Source organism: Haemorhous mexicanus, chromosome 3, assembly GCF_027477595.1.
Source record: "Haemorhous mexicanus isolate bHaeMex1 chromosome 3, bHaeMex1.pri, whole genome shotgun sequence".
Classification (NCBI taxonomy): domain Eukaryota; kingdom Metazoa; phylum Chordata; class Aves; order Passeriformes; family Fringillidae; genus Haemorhous; species Haemorhous mexicanus.
This window is the reverse complement of record NC_082343.1, coordinates 102,243,910-102,265,062: the sequence shown is the minus strand read 5'-3', so window position 1 is coordinate 102,265,062 and position 21,153 is coordinate 102,243,910. Positions and strand designations below refer to the sequence as shown.

At 39.3% G+C, this 21,153-nt stretch overlaps 1 long non-coding RNA gene across 12 annotated transcripts in view; it reads left to right on the top strand.

Moving 5' to 3' along the window:
- The window catches only part of LOC132325480 (uncharacterized), a 226,091-nt gene extending 211,684 nt beyond the window's left edge, over positions 1 to 14,407 (top strand). For 11 of the 12 annotated variants that reach the window (XR_009485956.1, XR_009485958.1, XR_009485961.1 and 8 more), the window contains one exon: positions 1,858 to 14,407. This is a non-coding gene — a long non-coding RNA (uncharacterized LOC132325480). The remainder of the gene's footprint in view (positions 1 to 1,857) is intronic. The other variant, XR_009485959.1, reaches the window with a different exon arrangement.
- The last annotated feature ends 6,746 nt before the right edge of the window (positions 14,408 to 21,153 follow it).

Below are 21,153 nucleotides of genomic sequence, written 5' to 3'. Positions count from 1 at the left end.
AATATCTGAGTTCTCCAAAACCATCAGCCCAGATCTCAACAGTGATTAAGGCAGGAGAGGTTGTCAAGTGTGTGGGGCAGCTTCTTCAGAGGGAGATAAAATAGGCTGTGGGTCTTTGGTATGAAAGGAGCAAGTGAAGAGAATGCCTGAGATCGTGGAGGAGGGAAGTGAATACAGAATTATTATTTAACCCTTCTGGTAACACTGCATCTAGAAAGCACCACAGGTAAACCACTGGATGGCAGGTTTGAAACAAATACCAGGTGCATAGTTGATGTGTGCAGCTCATTATTTCATGAATGCAAAAGAAATTTAGACATTCAAAGAAAGCTGTTAAACATGTTCGTGGAGTAAAAAGCCACTGAACTATTAAAATATCTTCTTATCAGAGAGTCCCTGACAACACATCATGAAGGGATGAGTGAGTCAACCAAGAAACTCTGAGTATATATTTGCCCTGTTCTTTTCCCCTTCCTTAGCTCCATTGCTGGAAATGAGATAAAAGGCTGGAAATGCTCTTGGTCTCATGCAGAAAAACTGTTCCCACGTTGAAGGGTACTTTCTGTTGTTCTGCTCTGTAATCTGTATGATATGCAAAGCCCACATGTGAATGTGTGTGGTAGCTGATGGCAGTTGCTGTGACCACAGTGGAGAGATGCTCAAAGCAGGGCCACTTCTTCCCAGTCACAGCTTCCTCATCGTGCCCTTTGGTGCTAATGAACCTGAGAAGAGAGATGGGAGTTCAGGCTGTCTGTGTTTCTTGCTTGATTCCAGCAAATTTGTACCAAGAAATAGTTTTTATGCAATGGAGAGGCCAATATTTTGTGGTTTGGCTATATTTTTTTCCCCCATCCTGATTTAATTTAACCAGGCAGTCCAATTTCAAAAATCCTCATCACTTCTTAGCTCCCTGTTTTATGTTGATGTTTATTCATGTTCTCCTGCTTGTAAAATTCACCAGCTCCCTCTCCTTAATGTGTTGATACCAATGTTCAGGGATGATATAAAAAAAACTGGAGGGAAACACGGTCATTTACTCCTTCTTGTCTTGTTTGTTTGCTTCAGAATTACTTGCACTGACACAAATAGACTTTCCTTGTGCACAGCAAGAGATAAGGTTGGGGTTTTCTGCTTTATTTGTTCTGTACCACACATATTTCCCCCACCCACTCCCTCACTTGCTTTTGTACATGCTCACACACAGATGTACTTGCATACTATAAGGTTTCAGAGAATTTCACTCAGCTTAGCAGAATGTGACCAATGTCTGGGATGAAAAGTTTATATTTTCAGCATCACAAGTCATTTCCACTAATCTTACCATCATAGGTGGGTGTTTCTAGGAAGGGTGCTAAAGCACCTAACACAGCATTTAAGACACTGAAATACAATTAGTAAAAGCAGTGCTATGAAGACATGAGGTGTGCCATGTTGTGACAAACTATTTGCTGCCTGCTAGGTTTAGCTTCATGTTCAAAAGCAGAGAAGTGATTTAGCTAATAGTGATGCAGTTGTCTGTGTTTATCTGCCTATTTCTTCCTGGAAAATGTTGGTATGGGTCATAGCTCTGCCTCATTGCTGTATCTTTGACTACTTCTTCTCATATAGGAAGCTGCACACAGATAATTTGGGTGATTTTATGAATAAAGGGATTTTTCTGAGCTTGCTGCATTTTGCTCAAGCATTCTCCCAAAGCTGTGTGTCTCTACTGATAGATGAGTGCATCTGCAAGTTTCAAGATGTGTGGTTTCTGTGGGTGGAGTGGGATGAGTGTGGTGGGTTGAAAGAAGAGAAGAAGAAACCGTCTCCAGCATCAATAAAGTTTCTGGTGCCTCATGAATATCTGTTCTCTTGCAGGTTCTGCTTTTTAAACACTGACCTCAGGAGAAGCTCTGCAGCATGAGAAGGTTATTATAGGACTGGACACCTTGAGTCCCTTGGGGTAAATCACTACAGTGTCTCAGTTACCAGTTAAGTCCTTGTGTTCTGGTGAAAACAGTGGAGCTTGTTCTCACTGGTGTAGTATCTGAGACACCAAGTTTAATGAATCGTTACAAATAGTTTAATCTGCACTTGCAGGTGCTATTAAAACTGAGATTGTTTGGGTTTTTTGTATTTTTCTTTTCCAAGAGAATTTTCTTACCTAGGAAAAACAGTCTTTCTCAGGCACAATGGTTTAAATACGGAGTAGTGAGTTAGGTTTTGCTCATTAGAAAGCCTGATGCTGAATTCAATATTCCCTTCTGCTAAACTTACCTCCTCCAGGATTTCAGACTCTAAGTTGCAGAGGATAAAACATAAGGCCCTGGTTAATTGCAAATAAATAGTGCCAGAAAAATATACAGATGGTACCTGAAGTTCATTTCTGAAGACTATCCAGTTAACTATATATAATTTACATGAAAAGTATGTAGAGTAAGGAGGAGAACAAATTTTTTTTGTTTTCTTACATTTCTAAAACAACAAAACAGCAAAAAAAGAAATAATAAATGAATACCCTCTGTCACTGAAACTTCTTGACTGGGAAAAGAGCAACCTGTATTTCTATTTATTTACCTTAATCAAATTAATTAATTTAACAAGTTTGAAAAATTCAGGATTCTACAGGATACAGGTATAAATATCTGGCAAGTAGAGTGTATATATTAAACTACATCTACTAGGCTAGTAAATATTTTGCTGCATTAGTTTGCTCATTCCCAAGCAATCAGTTATGAACTCCAGTGTTGTAACGGGTCCACAGGGAACATTTGTGCTTTGGTTGGCACTTAGATTAAATTCATCAAATTATTTTTTTCCCAGTTCAAGGCTGACATTTCAGAATTTTTTTTTAAAAGGTTGTGTGCCAACTGCCAAAGTCAATTAATTAAATGGTAAATCTGAAATTTGTAGGGGAAAACTATCATTCCCTTTTGCTGTGCGACCTTGGAAATGTGAACATTTAATCCACTAAACACATGGTTTACCAGAGGGTCCTGATCTGCTTGCACTGAAAGTAAAAAGCAAAGCTTGCTGCTATGTTTTGGGAGATTAGGGATTACCTCAAGGATGGCATTTTACCCTGAATTTTCCTTCTGATTTTGATACTTGGTAGTAATGACAATATTCTTTGAAGTCCTGTTATGCTTGAGAGCTTTAAGTATTCAGCACTTAGTAGGAGGAAGCAGTGCAAATTTGTGGATTCATTTTCCATATATTTGATGCAGATGAGGGTAGGATGTACAGTCCCAGAATTTGCTGGCCAAAGAGCTCCATCTTAGATCTTTAAAGGAAATCTTAGAGGCAAAATTCAACAGACTTGAGCAGATGGTGATCACATTCCTACACAGCAGAAGTATTACAAATCTTTCCCAAAACCCACACCTTCCAAGGAGTGTATCTACCCTCATTGTCAGCAAAGGCAGTCTGGCAGACTGGACTGGATCTTGCTCTTCTGGATCCTACTCTGTATGTCTCTTTGTGGACATCTCAGTGGACTTCTCATCTCTTATTTGAAGCATTGTCATCTGAAGGTGCTTGAAAATGAGTGCAATGTGCTGACTGTTCTTTGGGTGTTAATTCTCTGTCATTAGTTTATATTGATTTGTGTTTGTTTATTTGCTCCCTGCCTGAAAACGTGCGTGGATGAGAACCCTCTCTTTGGGGCCCTGTATATGTGTGGACTAGAAACACAGCACAAAACCAATGTAAAAGACAGTAAAAACAGTGAATAGGATAGATAGGTCTAGGCAGACCAGATACATGACCAGGTGCATGACTTCTCTTCCTTTACCATTTGAAATTCTTTTATTCTGTGTTTTGCTATGATTTTAAGTTCAAGATTTTTTTTCAGCCTTCCCACTCCCCATTGTTTAATAAAATTACATGTTATTTCTTTAGGAAGAAAAAAGATTCCTAAACAGATTGGTTTCTGCACATTCAGAAATTTGTTGGGATTTGGTCCCTAATGAGGGGGGCTACAGTTTAAGGAAGGACACAGATTAGCCATCAGTAGTAGGGAAAAATGGTGGAAACTGCTAGTTCCAAGGGTGTTTCTTAAATACTGGCCTTGTGGGTGTGTAGGCACTATGCATATTAAGATATAGGAAGCTAATTCTTAGGATTTATAATCTTGTGCCTTCTCCTATCCCTTTGCTTTATATAGTGAATATATATCAGTTATATCTGTCAAAGCCTGAAGAGCGGTTCTTGGAATTGTCCTGTCTGTCCAGATATAGGCCATTTGGCAGAAAAGAAATCTGATGTCCTCCTATGGAAAATGTTCCTCCTTGTGAAAGAGACTTAAGAGATGGGGGCCCAGAGGGACCAAGTCACCTATGAATGAGCAGAAGTGGGAGTTCTTCAACTCTGCTTTTCTGAAATACTATTACTGTATTTAGTCTTGGGGATATTTGATGTAAAACATAAGCAAGAATGCCTTCAGGAAGAAGATAAATTAAGGATGCCAAGCTGTGGATAATGCTTGGAGTCAAAGCTATTTTTGATTCCTGGGTTCTTTATACTGTAAAATTGAAGCGTTTCTATCTATGTCTAGAAGGAGAATCACTGACATGACTAGGGAAACTTTAGTCTTAACTTGAAGAACTTCAGATGGTGCAAAGGCTAAGCAGTAGATGAGGGAAAATTTAGAATATTGAATTAAATATTATCTGAGGCATCTAAGTGTTGGATTGGGTCTAAAATTCAGCTAACGTGTGTCTAAATTTCCTTGCTGGAGGATGGATTTGTTGATATTTCTCTCAGAGCAATGTTGAGCAGTGAAATGTGTCAAGTGATCATTTATTACGGTAATAACTGTACCATGTGTGGACTTACAGAGATGGAACTGTGTTTTCAATGTCTTGTAAATTTGGCAGAGGACAAATCTGTGAATGCTCCTAGGTGATCACTAGATTACCAAGTTTTCCTGAACCAGTGGTGGTTATCTATATAGTTTCTGTGCAAAATGCCTGTATCTCCCTGTGATATATGAATCCAGTTTTACAGGAGATAATGAAACATGAAAGAACAAAACATTGTAGTTTTTTCCCCCTAATGTTGTATCTCAGCATTGTCTCCATCAGTAGCCTTGTCCGCAGGAAGTGTAAAGTTTCCTGCTATGATTGTTTGACTGCTGCCAATTATCAGATCTGCTTTTGGCAGCTTTCCCTCCCAACCTGCTGATTAGCTAATGTGTGCTTACTAATACAATATGGGAAACTGGTGTAAATGAAGGAGCAAAAGATTTATTAATTTCATGTGCTAATTACTGTTTGTAATATAATTATCAATACTGCAAAAAGAAATCCTGGCTTAAGAAATAGCCAGGTTTCAATGTCTTGTGAAATGAGGCACAAGAATTTTGTGCAGGAAACAGGTATATTTTCCCCTTGATACATGCACATAATTTTCATTAGATTCATAGGTTTCAAAGGCAGAAGAGAGATCATTAGAGCTTGGAGCCTAACTACCTGTAAAACACAGGCTAGAGGATTTCATCCAGGTACACTTTACCCGAGTTAATAGAAAACAGGAGCCAGATCCTGGACTGGATGTTCAACAGTTTTACTCCACTAAGCTGGAATAATGGTGATTTATACCAGCTGAGAAATTGGCAGTAGACTTAAATGACAATGGATTCTTTTTTGCATAAACCTAAATGAAAATGGTCACTTATATTTTAATAGCTGTGTTGAAAGAGCCTTGCTGGGAGTGAGTTTTTGAAAAGTATTTTAAGCTTTAGAAGAAAATGAGGGCTTTTCCAAACCTTTATGGGATGATTGTGTTCCCTGTTGCAATTTAAACTTGTCCCTTCACTGAAGAAAAGACATAAATTTAGCAGAAAAAAAAAATTCTTTTAAAATTGAAACATGTGCCAAGAGTCTTATTTGTAATTAAATCATGCACTAGGATTTTAGTGGGGAAAGGAAGAACAAAATAATATAATAAAAAGCTGAATATTCTCAGAGCCAAGAGGAACTTGAACTCAAATGTTTAAAGATTAAAAGTCTCAAGAGCTAAAAAGTAGTCTCTGATTTCTTTCATTAGGATGTATATTTGGCAAAACAAGATGTCTCATTACTCTTCTGTAACCATCTGAATGTGCGTGTGGATGATGTTATTATATTTATAGCAGATACAGTCTTATCATTTAGGTACAGACAGAATCCTACCTGTTCAGAGCTACAGGGTTTAAGAATGCACTCAGACAATATTGACATAGACAATGCCATAACATCCTGCAATCTGCACAGAAACTGAGACTTTGTGCACACCAAAGATGAATAAAAGAACTTCCTTCCTGCTCCCTTAAAATGAGAGTGTTTAAAGGAAAATACAAGTGTGGGGAGAATATCCTCCAGATTCCCAATAAATTTCTGTCAGTTCTATCTCAGGAGGAGGTGGTGGAGGCTTTTGTGTTTGGTGATACAGAAATCTGTGGCTATCACATCAACGTGTAGAATATGTAGAAAGAAAGACAACTTATTTGAGCAGCTGCTTGTGTGGATGGTAAGCAGAGAGAATCTTGTCTCATAATATTCCTATTCTCATTTATAATAAATCAGCTGCTGGTTTGGCTGATGAACAATTTGAGGTGTTTTATATGTGATGAAAAAAAACCTAAACAGAATACATATTTTAATACATTCCCTATATTTTTTCCCTGAGTGTTTGTCTCCTTCAGAGACGGATGTCTGTTTCAACATGTCACAGTACATTTTAATGGCACTGTCACATGGAGAATAAACCTGATAATTTACTTCAGAGGTAAACATCAGAAGACATGGGCTGAACCAAATTAACCCCATCTCTTTTTCTCTTTGCTTTAAGCAGAATTAGAACTCCCAATCCTTCCTTGAAAAGCAGGGTTTCTTTTTGTCCTTTATCCAGAAGGATTTAAGTGTTCCCCATCCTTGAGGATCCTCAGGTAATTCCATCATACCACTAAGTATTTGGAAACATCAGACTTGCCTACAAAGTCTGTAGCAACATCACACCCTTCAGCCTGTTGCAGACATCTGTCTCATGAGGAACATGCAGCTGCTGAACTGAACTTCCATAATGTCTAGGCCCAAAGTTAGTTCAGCACTCTGTAAGAAAACTGGGAAAAAAACCCACCTGATTGTCTGTTTTATGTAGCCAGGCAAGAGCAAACATCTATCAATGCTATCTTGGATACTCTCCCTTTATGAACATCAGACCATTAGCTCATGTTAGATATTTCTGTAAAACAGATCCTCAGGGGTGAAGCACTTGGAGCAGTGGCTCATGAAGGAGAACAGCCCTTTGCAGCACCATATGAAGAGCTGATGTACTGCAGCATGTAGAGGCCACTGCCCCTTCTCAACCTGCCTCATCATTTCTGCCCAAGGGTGTGTGTAGAGTGTGCCAGCATATTTGCACTGTGATCCAAGGAGAGACAAGAAAAAACATGAGTTCCTTGCAGAAGCCAGGCAAGAGAGGCTCTGATTGAGGTCTGGACTGAATATTGTGTAATTGCATGTTACTCATTATGACCCTGTGTTTATTGCTTGGTTCAGTCTACAGCTCTCAGACCACTATGCTGACTTCCAGGAAACTTAAAAAATATTGTTTCCCAAAAGCTGAAGTTGGGCTATTGTCATAGAAAAAATAGCAGTCGTTTATGGTCTTGTCAAATTAAGTTCAACTTCAGTAAACATAACATGAAATCTGTACTGGACAGCCTCACCAGTTAATAAAAAGGTTTATTCAGCCTAGTCCTACATAAATATCAGTAATATAATATTCTGACCATTGTAAGAGAATTGCATTCACAGAAGCTTTGCACTTTCAGCCTGATGAAAAGTGATAAAACATCAGTGTATATATAGTTCCATTTTGTGTCATTTGCTTGTGGAGTACTTCCTTCTCCCACTAAAATTAAAATTTAAAAGACTTTCACTTTTGAGGAAAAAAAATCATTGAAGAGAAATTCTCCCTGGCAAATTAATAGATAAGGTCTGCCATGCTAACTCAAAAAAGCAAGCAAAAGGTAAAAATTGAATCTCTTTATCACATTTGAGTCATTTTTCTAAACTGGGGAAGTAATATGGGGTGGAATATATAGGACAGATTCTCTTATAGAAAGTGCTTTTAAACTGTAAAAGATCCATAACTAATATTGGGAATGGTTATAAATGACAGTCTTCTCTTTTAGATTATGTTGCATTTATTACATTCTACCAGGACTTTATGGAGACTCTCAAGGAATTAATGTTATATTTATGATAAAAATACAGAGCCGCTTCTAAATAGCATTTTCATCATATTAACTGTTGCCTAGATAACAGGCGTATCTCCTCGAGCACCTCGATTCTGGTTTAGCACTACAGCTTGCAAATTAATACAGTCATTATAAGACAGCAAAGCTATATCACTTACCATTTCATTATTGTTCAAGTCAAAATCCATATTTTTTCAGTTTTCCCTAGGGTTACAAACTGGATAGGGAAACGTTATCATCTTGCAGAATAATCTCTCAAGACTCACTCTCTTTGGTGTTAAGAGGAGCCGTTAATCATATTACAATAATTTTCATATTAATAGGTCCCGTGTAAAGACAGAGTTAATGCTCTCCTTCTACAGTCAATCCTCCAACACAGTTTTTTTTTATATACATATATCTGTGCATATATATATATATATAAATATATATTTTTATCTGCTTGGAACTAGATTAGCACAAAAGATATCACGTCCTACTCAGTGTATGAATCAGGGTCAAATCAACAGCAAACTCTTAAATTTTTAATCAAAATGGCAATCTGTCATCCCTAAGAGAGTTAAATAATGTTTAAGTGAATAACATGAATATGCTTCAGTGGAAAATGCATGGGAGAACTTACTGCAGCACACAGAAAACATTCCATGGAATATCTAGAAGATACTTTAGTCCTTATGTGAGATGCTGTGATGCTAGCATGCATATCCACTCTAAATTAAAAATCGTCTTTAGACCTGAATTTTTTTTTCTCAGGAACCAGTACACCCTCTATTTTTGTGATCTCAGATACTGTAATTTTCTGAAAGCTTCTCATATAATGTTGTACATTTAATAATGTAATGTTACTTAAACTCAGGGCATTTTTGGATATTTTTCCTTTTTTCTAATCTGCTGACCTGAGTAATGTGCTCTGCTCAGGAGAAGTTGAGTGTGAATTTAAGAAGCTGTCCAAGGGGTCAGGTGTTTGCCTAATTTTGAGCAGCCTGAATGTGAAACAAAGGTGGGTCGGGTCTGCAGGGACTTGGGGGTGACCCAGCTGTACTGCTGCTCTGCCCCTGTGCTGCCCCAGCTCGCTGGGAAGCCTCTCTGTGTGCGAGCCCGAGCACTGAGCTGGAGTCGCGGATAATGAGCCCCATGGAGAGCAGAATGGAGACTGGAGCACGAGGCTGACTTGATGTGGCAGTCTGGCTCCTGAAGCTGGTCGGCTTAGCCCAGGAAGGAGCCCGCTGCCTCTTCCTCGGCGGTGTGGGAAGATGCTCCCTTGGTAAACCTTCACTTGCTGTCAGCATCCGCTCTCCTTTTGCAAAGCCCTTCTACTGTAATGATGCCATCTCTCTCAATGTCCTTTATTATTCTCCTCTCTGTCATTCCCAGGGGGTCTGATTAAAATCTGTGGAAAGCTCTCTTGGATTTTACTGGCTTTTGTACTCTTGCTCTGCTCCTTAATTTGCTTTTTTTTTCTGTTTTTAACTGCTTTCTGTTTAGGCTCACTTCTGCTCTGTTCTAAACACCCCTCATCTTTCCCCACTTTTGTGTTTTTGTACTTTTATTCCTATTCCTGACCTGCTCGACAACTGTTAAATTACTTAGGCAGTGAGTAAAATGCAGATTAAAGAAGTGCTTTCAGCTTTGAGCTAAAATGTGTTGACAGGTCTCACAAGAGGCCTAGAGGAGACATGGGAGAGTGGCATCATTTTGGGAGAAGAAAAGCTAGAAAAATTACTCTCATCAGATCTGAGGCCTCACCATGATTCTGTGGCAGCACTCCTGGCTGCCTTAATGAGGTTATGAATCCACCAGCAGTGTGTGGAAACAGTTTTAATTGGTGATAATTTTAACACTTGTTTAACAAAATTTAAGGCAGCTGGAATGGGGTTCTATCTGTGCTATACTGCTGTAAATCAAAAGTAATGTTATTCAAACTTATGTTCTTCTAGAATAGCAGCACTTTAGCAGAAATCAGATTCCAAAGCACTCCTGAATTTCAGATATTATACTGTATTTCCATTTATAACCTGACATAATTCCCACACAGCATATGGTATTAATCTGGTGTAAACACCATGTTATGATGATACTCAAACACATACAGCTGACATGAAAATGTCTTCAAGTACAATATTTCCAAAAGCAATTATGTCTATATGGTTGGTAGTTAGTTAGCTTGTGTGAAGTTTTATTTCTTATTCATACATATATGAAGGTTCACAGGATGAAGCATGTATAAAAAAGGAGATATTTTCACTGTTTGCAAAAAGGTGGGAAAAAAATCAGTAGTCTACTTATTTTGGCCTGTTGGGCTTTTGTAAGGAAATGTCACCTTCATGAGTACACAGGATTTTTACAATGTTGGAATTTCCTTTTGTTTGCATTAGAGGGTAGATGTATAGACAAATGCAAGGAATAAAATGACACAAATTGAAATTGATGGTGTTTCTGTTAGAGAAAATGGACTCCAAAAAAATGTTTAGGGAAATTTTGCAATTCTCAGAGAAAGTAATACCCTTGATGTGTGAATGCCTCAGACATAATCTCTGTTGGTAACCAAGCACTTTTCAATGTTCTCTGATGAGAGGGGAGGGAGACCAGCACCCCTTGTCCAGGCAGATGCATGTGTGAAATCCTTAAAAAAATTGCCTAAGATAGGAGTTGAGCCAATCATTTTGTTGAAAGGAGATAAAGAAAAGCATGTCTTCTGGAAAGTAAATGCTTATGGATGGTAATATTTTTGTTTGAATGCTTGCCAGTAGGGCCAGATTTACAGGTAGTGTAATTTTTCTAGTGTCATCTCACCCGTTTGAGATTAAATTATTTATTAGGATGAAGTGCAGCTTTTTCACAGATTGTTTCTAGCTCCACCTGGTACCTAGAGTTTCAAAATTTTTAGCCTTTCCTAGCCCCTTTTTTTCTTCCTGAGGATCCTTTATTAAATATATTCCTAAGACAAAGAAAATAAGGCAACCTCAGTATCACATTCTCGTAACAGAAAGGAACTGCAAGAAACTGCTTAACAACCAGCTCTGCACTCGTTAGCTTTAGTATAAATCTGCAATGACTTTATTTTTATTACTTCATACTGGCACTACAGTGGATAACAGTAGGTTAGACTGTTGATGGCATTGTAAAATGAGCATTTCCATCTCATGCCTATTATCCAAAACAATATCTTAGTTTTAAAAGAGACAGCTAAAAAATTTGCAACGGGACAAGAATAAATCTGGAACAACTCCACTGAAAATTTACACCCGTGTGAGCAGGAATTGAATTTAGCCCACTTTGCTGATTTCCTTTTAACGGTTTCTGCACGTTCAAGCACCCACCAGAGATTAGATGGAGGCAGCAGAGGCGCTGCTATCTGCGATGCAGGCAGGACAGCCGGGGTGAAAGGGTAACGCATTATCACACTGCGCCACCTGGCCCATCCAACACAATTTGAGCAACCATAATTGTATTGATTACTTCTTGTGCTCATGACTAATGACCTCTAGCTGCAACCTTGCATTTTTCTAAATCTTTTATATTCTGATTTAATAATAAGATTTGATTAAAAATTGCCATTAGCCAATGCCAATGATTAGTCAGCAAGACTCAATGCCGCCAAGTTCCAATGAGTTTCATTATTCTGGAATTAAAAAGCACAGAGAACTTCTCTGGGTTAATAATAACAATGATTCTGTCTCAATCAGGAATGAAAGAAAACAGCTCTAATATACAAATGCAGCAAAATGTGTGGCTATTACTAATAGCCACATTTTACAGAGAAGTATTTGAAGAATTAAAGGGACTTTGTCACAGATGGTGGGGACAGTTTGCTTTTGCTTTTTATATTTGATTGGAAAGCCAGTGTCAGATGGTGTGTGAGGGGGCATTTTCCTAAGGAAAGACATTTCCTTTGGTTCAGCAAGAATGTGGGGCTTATTCAAATTCTCCATGAGAATCCCCACCACAACAAAACAAGGCAAAGTGTATGTCAGCAAAAATGGATTGTGATGGCTTTAGAAAATGACGAGAGGCTTGTCTAGGTTATTTACCTGCTGAGAATATATTTTACTATGTATTTCTTTTTCATTTTTAAAAAAATATGACTTATTACTTAAAAGGATATATTGTCACATCGCAGAAAATAAAAAAAAAAAAATCTGCCATCTTCTTTCAAGAAGGTAAGATATTTAAACACAAACTAATTTTTAGACATGTAGCTAAATCCTGCTCAAGAGTGTTAGGCTAAGGAGAAACTTAAGTATATATCTAAAAGCTCTGCTGGATCCGAATTGGCTTTGGTGTTTCTGTATTTGGGGTGTGCTAGAGGAGATGCTCTGTGGGGTGAACATCTGCTATGGGATGTGATGTTCCCTCAGATCCCATTGAAGCTGATGGAGGACTAGGTGACACCGAAGTCAGTGAGAGCTGAGAGCACTCAGCACCTTTCAGGTTCAGGTCTCTAAATAATAAAAGACTCTTGAGACACAGTAAAAGCATTTCCTGCCCCTCACACAGGAGCAGGAAAGCTGTCCTGTCTCACTTTTATCCTCCAGAAAACATGCTATGTCGCAAACGTGAGTCCCATAAGATTTTTAAAGTATTTGAATAAAGAAATACCTTGTTAAAATACTGCCCACATAAAATCTTGTATTGGGTTTGCATGCCAAGGTTTTGGTAGAGAGGGAGGCTACAGAGGTCGCTTCTGTAAGAAGCTTCCCCGTGAAACTTCCCCATGTCTGGCAGAGCCAATGACGGCTGTCTCCAACACAGACCCACTGCTGGCCAAGGTCAAGCCCATCAGTGATGGCGGTGGAGCCTCGTGGATGGCGTAGTCAAGAAGTGGGAGAAACCCCCACCAATCTGGGGTGCAACAGCAGCTGGAGGAAGGAGTGAGAATATGTGAGAGGAACCCACCCAACCTACCCCCAGGTCAGTGCAGAAGGAGGGGGACGGGCTGCTCTAGGTGCCAGAGCTGAGTGAAACAGGCTGTGTCCCTGCAGCCCAGGGAGGTTCAGGATGGAGCACAGATCCACCTGCAGCCCATGGAGAAGAAGGGGATGCCTGAAGAAGGGTGTGACCCCACGGGAAGCCTGCACTGGAGCAGACCCCTGCCAGGATCTGTGTCCCTGTGAAGAGAGGAGTCCATGTTGGACCAGGTTTGCTGGCAGGACTTGGGACCCTGTGGGGTACAGTCTGGAGCATCCTGTTCCTGCAGGAGTGCATCCTGTGAAAGGGACCCATGCTGGCTGGAGCAGTTCATAAAGAACTGTAGTCCATGGGAAAGACTCACATTGGAGAAGTTTGTGGGGACTCTCTCCTGTGGGGTGGACCCCATGCTGGAGCAGTGGAAGAGCGTGAGGAGTCTGCCTGCTGAGGAGGAAGGGGCAGAAAGGACACCATGGGATGAACTGACCACAGCCCCATTCCCCCTCCCCCTACTGCTGTTGGGATGGAAGAGGCAGAGAAATCAGGAGAGAAGCTGATCCTTGGAAAAAGGGAGGGTTGGAGGAAAGTTGTTGTAAGATATGGGTTTATTTCTCCATGGTTTGATTTGTAATAAATTAAACTAATTTCCCCAAGTGCAGTCTGTTTTGCCAATGATGGTCACTGGTGAGTGATCTCTCCCTGCACTTATCTTGACCCATGAGCCTTTCATTATACTTTCTCTCCTTTGCCCAGCTGAGAAGAGCAGTGATAAAGCAGCTTTGGTGGACACCTGGTGCCCAGCCAAGGTCAACCCACCACAAATCTTTTGTCACCTTCAGGAACATAATTTTAAAATATTCTTTAATAAAGTTTGCTATTGGCAACTGTTGTTTTCCAGGCTTATTATAAGTGCCTTTAAAATGTTTCCATTAATTAAGTTTGCTTTTATGGACTACATCCATTTAGTAAAATTGCAGAAAGAAGTGCTGCCGACACATCTGTCATTGACTTCTGTTTGCCTGAGCATTTTATACCCCCATGAACTGCACAGTGGGGAGAGAAAGCCTGTGAAGAAGAATGATAGAAAGTGGTGAATTCTGTCCAGCAAAACATGGAGGTCAGGAGAGACAGCTGATTACATACTCATGTTTTCCAGGATTTCATGAGGAGAGTGGAAAGTTGTTTAAACTCTGGTTACAACAGAATAGCGCTCTTGAAATGTACTCTCTTAAAATATACATGAAATACTCAGAAAATAAAAATGCATAAAATGTCTGTTTGAATGTATGAGATTGTGTTTTGTGGGATCAGGCAGGAAGGAGGTTGATCTGATCATCTCTGTATTAACTTACCGAGGTTTTTATACACCCTCAGCTGACAGCATTACTAGCCAGATTATAATTATAATTACCTTGGCTTCATCTCAGTGTTTATCTGCCATGACACCCACCCAGCCACCTGCCTGCTATTAATTCATTCAACACTAACTTCATCTTTTTTTCCTTTTATCTTGTTTTTTCCTGTTATCCTTACTTTAAAAAATGTGTCCGTTATTAGAAACAAACTAACACAATATTTGTTTGTCCATGACATCACTTATTCCTTTGTTTAAAAAAAGAGAAAAAAACAATCCAGAATTCTTCAGATTATAAAAATAACCTGTTTGTATTTTATAGTGAAAACTGGAAAGATCTGGCATTTGACTCAAAAACTCAGAACAGCTGATAATCTTCTTTAAATTGAATCTTTTTTTTCATCCATAATACTGCCAGATATTCAAATAAGAGGAAATTCATGACAAAGGGCAATAAGCATGATACACAGTTGGCTTGTAGGATTCCACTGTGGGTGCAGTTCTGTATGAGTGTTGGTTATTTGTTGCTGTTGTTGCTCCTGAGGTGTAGAAGTTTTTTATTTGTTCTGACAGAAAATTGAATGTCCAACTCTCCTGTAAAATGATGCTTAAAAAAATGAAAGAACAGCCATGCCCACAGTGCTTAAAGCCTTGGAAAGACTTAACACTCCATTCTGCTATGCTGTTTATGGGACAGAAAGCATTTCTCCTCAGTATGCCAGGAACTGTGAACTGGTGCTGTTGTGTGGATGTCCTTTTGGATGTTTGGTGAGTGGTAGATTGAAGAACACACTGTAATGTGTCAGAGGAAGCTAATTATAATAATGGCTTGGGGTCAGGTAAATGCTTCACTATTTATCTGACCCAACCACTGTTTATTATACTCCTTGTGTCAACACATTTTTACTGAGTGAAAATTAGCAACTAATTAATTTAATTTCAGGAGTTAATGCCACTGTAAAGAAAAAAACCCCAAGGTTTATATTGAATAGTGATGTTTCTAGAAGAGATCATTGTAAACATTGAAGTGAAGGGTCTTTAAATGCAGCTTTGAACTGAATAATGTAAAGGTCCGATTCTGTGATCATTCATCAAGCATCAGTTCATCAAACTGTGCTTAAGTATCTGGTCAAGTCTTGTTCAGATCAAAAGCACCTGTTTAAATGCTTTCTGCACTGGGGTCTTAGACCCTGCTCAAGCAACAGTTCTGACTTTGCTGAGCCTGCTTCCCTGGGGAAATGTGTCAGGGTGAAGCCCTAATTGCCTGTATTCCTCTCTCATCTGTTGATGCTCTTTTTTCCAGTGGCATTTCTGCTCCCTGTCAGTTAAAAGTTTGGAAATGTCAGAATCTAAGACACTTCTCAGACCTCTGTACAGGTTTTGGGGGCACAGTTCAAGAAAGCAAGTGAAGGAAAGGAATTTTCTGAGGGTGTATAATATTGCTTATTATATTTTTCAGCTTCCTGAATTAGGCAAGCTACTCTTTAGCATTGGTTCCTGATGTCTTTCAACCAACACATTCTTCCCTTGGCATAACCCACAAAGACACAGTAATACCTTGAGTGTATGGAGACAATAATTCTTTGAATTTTTACAGTCATTTTAATGTGAAGACTTTAAGTGCTTTAGGACCCACTGGAGCTGGAGATTTTCCCATCTTTCCTTCTTTCTATCTTTTTTTCTCATATTGCCTTTCCCATCTTTCCTCTCCTCTATCGTTGTATTCTTAGATGAGGTCAGTACTGGAGAAGCTTAAGCACACTTTGCCTGGGTTCTGGATGATTTCTTTGCTTTCACTCCAAGCTGTGTGAGACAATGAAATCTCCTCTTCCCGTGAAGGCCATAAGAGAGCCCCCAGTGTGTCCCAGCTGGATCCCCATTCTTAGTGAGTGAAGGTCCAGGGCTCCAAAGAACACTGCAGGCTGCAGCTGCTGAGCAGTTTTCTACAGCTGAAGTAGCCAGCCCCAGGAGATGCAAAAAATCTGTGGCAGAGCTTAGAAAACAACCCAGATGTCTTAGCTGTTATTCCTAGACATTAAACAGCTTTCACTCTCAATGTGCAATCAATGATTGCTGTGATTTTTATATTACATTTTAAAATTCTGGACCACTGCATGCAGGAATTGTTACTTTTAGACTCACGTTTTCTGATGATAAATTCAGGAAATATTTTAATAGGTGAAATTATCAGAACACAGCTATCAGCCCTGTGCTGATTTGGCACTGTGGCTGGCCTGGCTCTGTCTTCAAAGTCATCTTTTGTGTCAGATCACAACTGCTGCAAGGGAAGTATGTGCAGCTACAGCTTTCACCAAGGCATTGACAGCTCTGAGGCTGGGGACCAAGAGGGCAATGCATAGGTCTTATGATCTTCCTCATCTAGTTGAAAAAGGTCACAGAAGCCATCAGATTGACTCCAGAACATTCCCTCTGAGCAATGCACCTTTTGTACTGCATAGATGCTGCTATTTTTGAAGCCGTGGTCCCTGTGGAACACTAATCTTTCTTTAGCATGTATATCAATGCATCACAAATGCCCTCAGGGGACAGGGAGAGGCTTTCTGTTCAGTGCAGTATTTCAACAAAATATTCTAAATTAGAGTAATGGAAAATGGGCAAGAAAATCCATTGCTTGATTTTGTTCCTTCTTTCCAAAAGCAAGTCAAGAAGGAGAGGCATAGAGATTTTTGATTGTGGTCAGCATGTGTACTTTTTTCTTATAAAGAGGTTATAATAGGAAAAAGATTGATATAATGGAAACCTTTGGATTCTTTCTACATTGCAAAGGTCATCAGGTTAAAATGGGTTGGGAAAGATGGTGCTGTAGAACCAGCACAGAATTCCATGGACCATGTGTTTTAGAGGAGGGCCTTGGATGTGTCCCATGTCCTCTGCTTTTACTCCATGAGCCTTGTACAAAATCTGTATTATAAAAAAATCACTCTGTGGAAAGTATGAAGGATTTAATGAAGTATATAATACCCTTGTTCAAGAAGTTTCTGCAAAAGGGTCACCTGCCTAACAGAAAAATATTCTATTGCATACTTTATAGGGATAGAAAATGGACCTTCATTTCACATATGGGTGGGAATAACAAATGGAAAAGCTACTAAAAAATGTGCAGTCAGATGTGTCCAAGAGTATTTTCTTCTTCATTGTCAGAAAAAAGTGAAATATTGGTTTTTGAATCACAAATATTTTCCTGTTGACCTGTGCCCTTTGGAAACACTTGATGAATAGATCAACCCTCATCCTCCATGGGTATTTGCTGTTTTTCACTGTAGGTTTGCTAGCAAACGTCCCTGCCACAAACAGGTTTTTTGTCTTCAGATGCTGGCCCTGACCCCTGGCTGATGCAAAAATCCCAGTCCTGCTAATCACCTGCACTGCACCTGAAGGAGAGGAGTGAGCTTCCTGGACGCCTGGTCCTGCAATGACATCACATCCCAATCAGGAGTGACGATCCAAAGTGACTGTTCAGTTCAGTCTCTTCATCACTGAATGAACACCATGAAGACTCAATAAGGCTGAGCTTTGTTACTAGGCTTGTTTGATCATCATATGTGAATACTCAGAGGTGTGAATAAACCCAATATGGGAGGAAAAAGCCTCACCAAACAAATTATATTTAATGCCTAAAACATGCTTGCTGTTTTTTGGATACAACATTATGAACTTTCTTCACAGGATTTAAAATCCATTTAACATTTGATGCCCTCAAACTTTTTCTGATTTCTGTGGCTTTTCTACAGGCTCTGAATTTTATTTATGAGTAGGTCACTTTATCAGTCAATGTTTCATTAATAATATAATTTTGATGTTACTTTTTTGTATTGTGAGCTTCTGGAAAGCATGTACCCTTTTTGTCATGGTATTGGAAGACATATAAGATGCACAGTTGAGTATGAACCTTCAGGCCTGACTAGAATAGAAAGAAATAATAGTAAATGATTTTTAGCCATTGTTTTATGCTGTGGGAAAATGTGCAGGAAAAAAAAGTTATGCTAAACTGACGTGTTAAAGCACTGGAAATTGACCCAGACAAAGTTCTCAAAATCAAGATAAGCCAAGGCTGTTGCTGGTTACTTCTTAATTAACTAACTGAAGCATACACAGCCAATAAAATCTAACTTTTGCAAGGCAAATAACCCTGGACTTTTATGGATGTCAATAAAATGAAAAATGTTGTCTGGAAGATATTCATTAACCAAGGGAAGATGTCTGTAGAGGCTATGGTCCAGAAAGTTGGTGGATTTAATGACACAGGCACAGAAGATTGTGTAATAAAGTGAGTGGAGCCAGTAAAAGAAAAGAAGTAGCATTTCTTCAGTGTGAATATGTTTCATTAAACCAGCAGTAAATTGCGTGGACTTTTATTGTTTCTGGTCTACATTAGCCAGGGTCTGTCTAATGTTAGTGGGTCTACCCATTCATTTTCAGAACAGTAGGACTGGTTTACTGTTCCTCACAAGCCAAGGAGTAGATGACTAAAATATAGTTGTATATCTGCTGTGCATGTGGAAGGTGAAGAAAAGAATTTGTGAAACAGCAAAATCTCAAGTATGTCTAATACCCCTTTTCTCCTGTTTGTAATTACATGGTTAAACAAGAAAAATAGAAATGCTTACCTTTTCAGATGTGGTTTATTCCTACCCTGACAGTGTTCTCTGTGCAGTTTGGAAACATCCTCATACTGTCACAGGTTTAGAGGAGGAAGGAAGGAAGGAAGGAAGGAAGTGGCGGAAGGAAGGAAGTGGCGGAAGGAAGTGGCGGAAGGAAGTGGCGGAAGGAAGTGGCGGAAGGAAGTGGCGGAAGGAAGTGGCGGAAGGAAGTGGCGGAAGGAAGGAAGGAAGGAAGGAAGGAAGGAAGGAAGGAAGGAAGGAAGGAAGGAAGGAAGGAAGGAAGGAAGGAAGGAAGGAAGGAAGGAAGGAAGGAAGGAAGGAAGTTAGTTTCTGGACAATGAAAAGGAGCAGCCTAAGGAGAAAAATGACAGTGTGATCAAGGGCAACACCATGTATATACACTCTGGTGTCAGTTCAGAGCAACCTGTGCCCCTGCTCTTTGTCAAACTGTGAGGGGGTGGAGACCTTCCCAGTACTGGCTGCCTTTTAGAAGCCCCCACGGTGTCCTGAAAGAATGTGATGACTAAAGCTATTTCTTCAGGGTGTAACTGCTTTGTGATTTGATTGCTCTGCAAGTGATACATGATGACCGTGTGATTCAATATGTTCCAGTGGCTATGTGGTTATTGTGCCAGAATAATGGTTATAACTGGCTCTTTTTGCTTATTCTTGCCCAAAGACCTCCTTGTTCTTTGTAGAGAGTGCAACATTGTAACTTCTTTTTCCAGTTTCATTGTAAGGTAAGCCAGTAGCACAGCCAGGACGAGAACCAACATCTCATGAATTTCATCACCACCACCTTCAGTGTCTCCTATTGCTTCCCAGCTGTTGGCGGAGCTGCTGGTCCATCTTTCCTTGTATGGACCAAGTAATATTTTAGATCAAAAAATGTCTGGATCCTGGAGTCTTCAGTTCTTAGTTACCTGGTGCCTCATGTGTCATGGAAAAAAGATAGTTTGGCATACCATTGTGTAACCATCCATTTTGTCTCCAAAGAAAATAAAAAAAGGCTGGAAAAAGCCCAAGAAGATCAAGTAAATTCAAAATATGGGTTAATGATCACCAATAGATGTGATATACTTAGTGTTTGGGCTTACATCTTTGAATCTTTAGATAAAAAGATCCCATAATAAATATGCACATGAAAGGCATATAGGTACTGAGGTAGTAGAGAAAAAAAAATTAATTAATTTTCTAATTAACTAATTATTTATTCTAATTTTTTTTAAAGTCTTCCCAATCTGTTTTACCTTCTTCGGTAAATGGACAAGATCTGGCAGAATTTGGGGACTATGAGGAAACTAAAAGTACATTCTGCATTGGATGACAATGGGCTTGTATGAATTTTCAGCTGAAATGTGTAGAGCTGTGGAACAGTTAAATGAATGTTAAAATTTTTCCCTGGTTCTTATATGGGAAGTTTTGTGTCTAGGCTGTCAAACAACATACGTTATCCTTTTGATGGCAAAGTGGGAACTAGTTCAGCCTAAGCTTTACATCACAGGATCAGTAAAGTTATGCATCCAAAAAAATGAGAAAACAGTAGCACTTCAGCACTGAAAAACCGCTTGGCTATTTCTTTTTTACAACTCCACAGCTGTTCTACTACCTGTAATTGGAGTGCCAAGATGAATACTTGTTTTAATCAGGGTGGGTAAACATTGATGGCAATTGTATAATATTCTGAAAGAGCAGAGAGAACGTTTTAGTTACTCTAGTAGGTCAGATTTAGGATCTGCTACTGAAATTGTACTGTGCACATGAGTAACTAATCTTTTGGTGTGACTCAGTTGCTAATTGTTTAGCTCTGATAACCCTAATATTTACAGTTTCAAAGCCTTTCTGGAATCTCTTATTTATACCCTTGCACATACAAAACTTCTTGAATAAATCTTGACTGCAGGCATGGGATACTCTTCAGACTGTCTGCTGTGGTGTCCAGTTTGGTGGCTGTGGCTGCTATTACCCCATGAGTGAAAGGAGACTTAGGGTGTGACAGCTGTAAGCAATGATGCCTCACCAAACCCTTTAAAGGTAGATGCTCT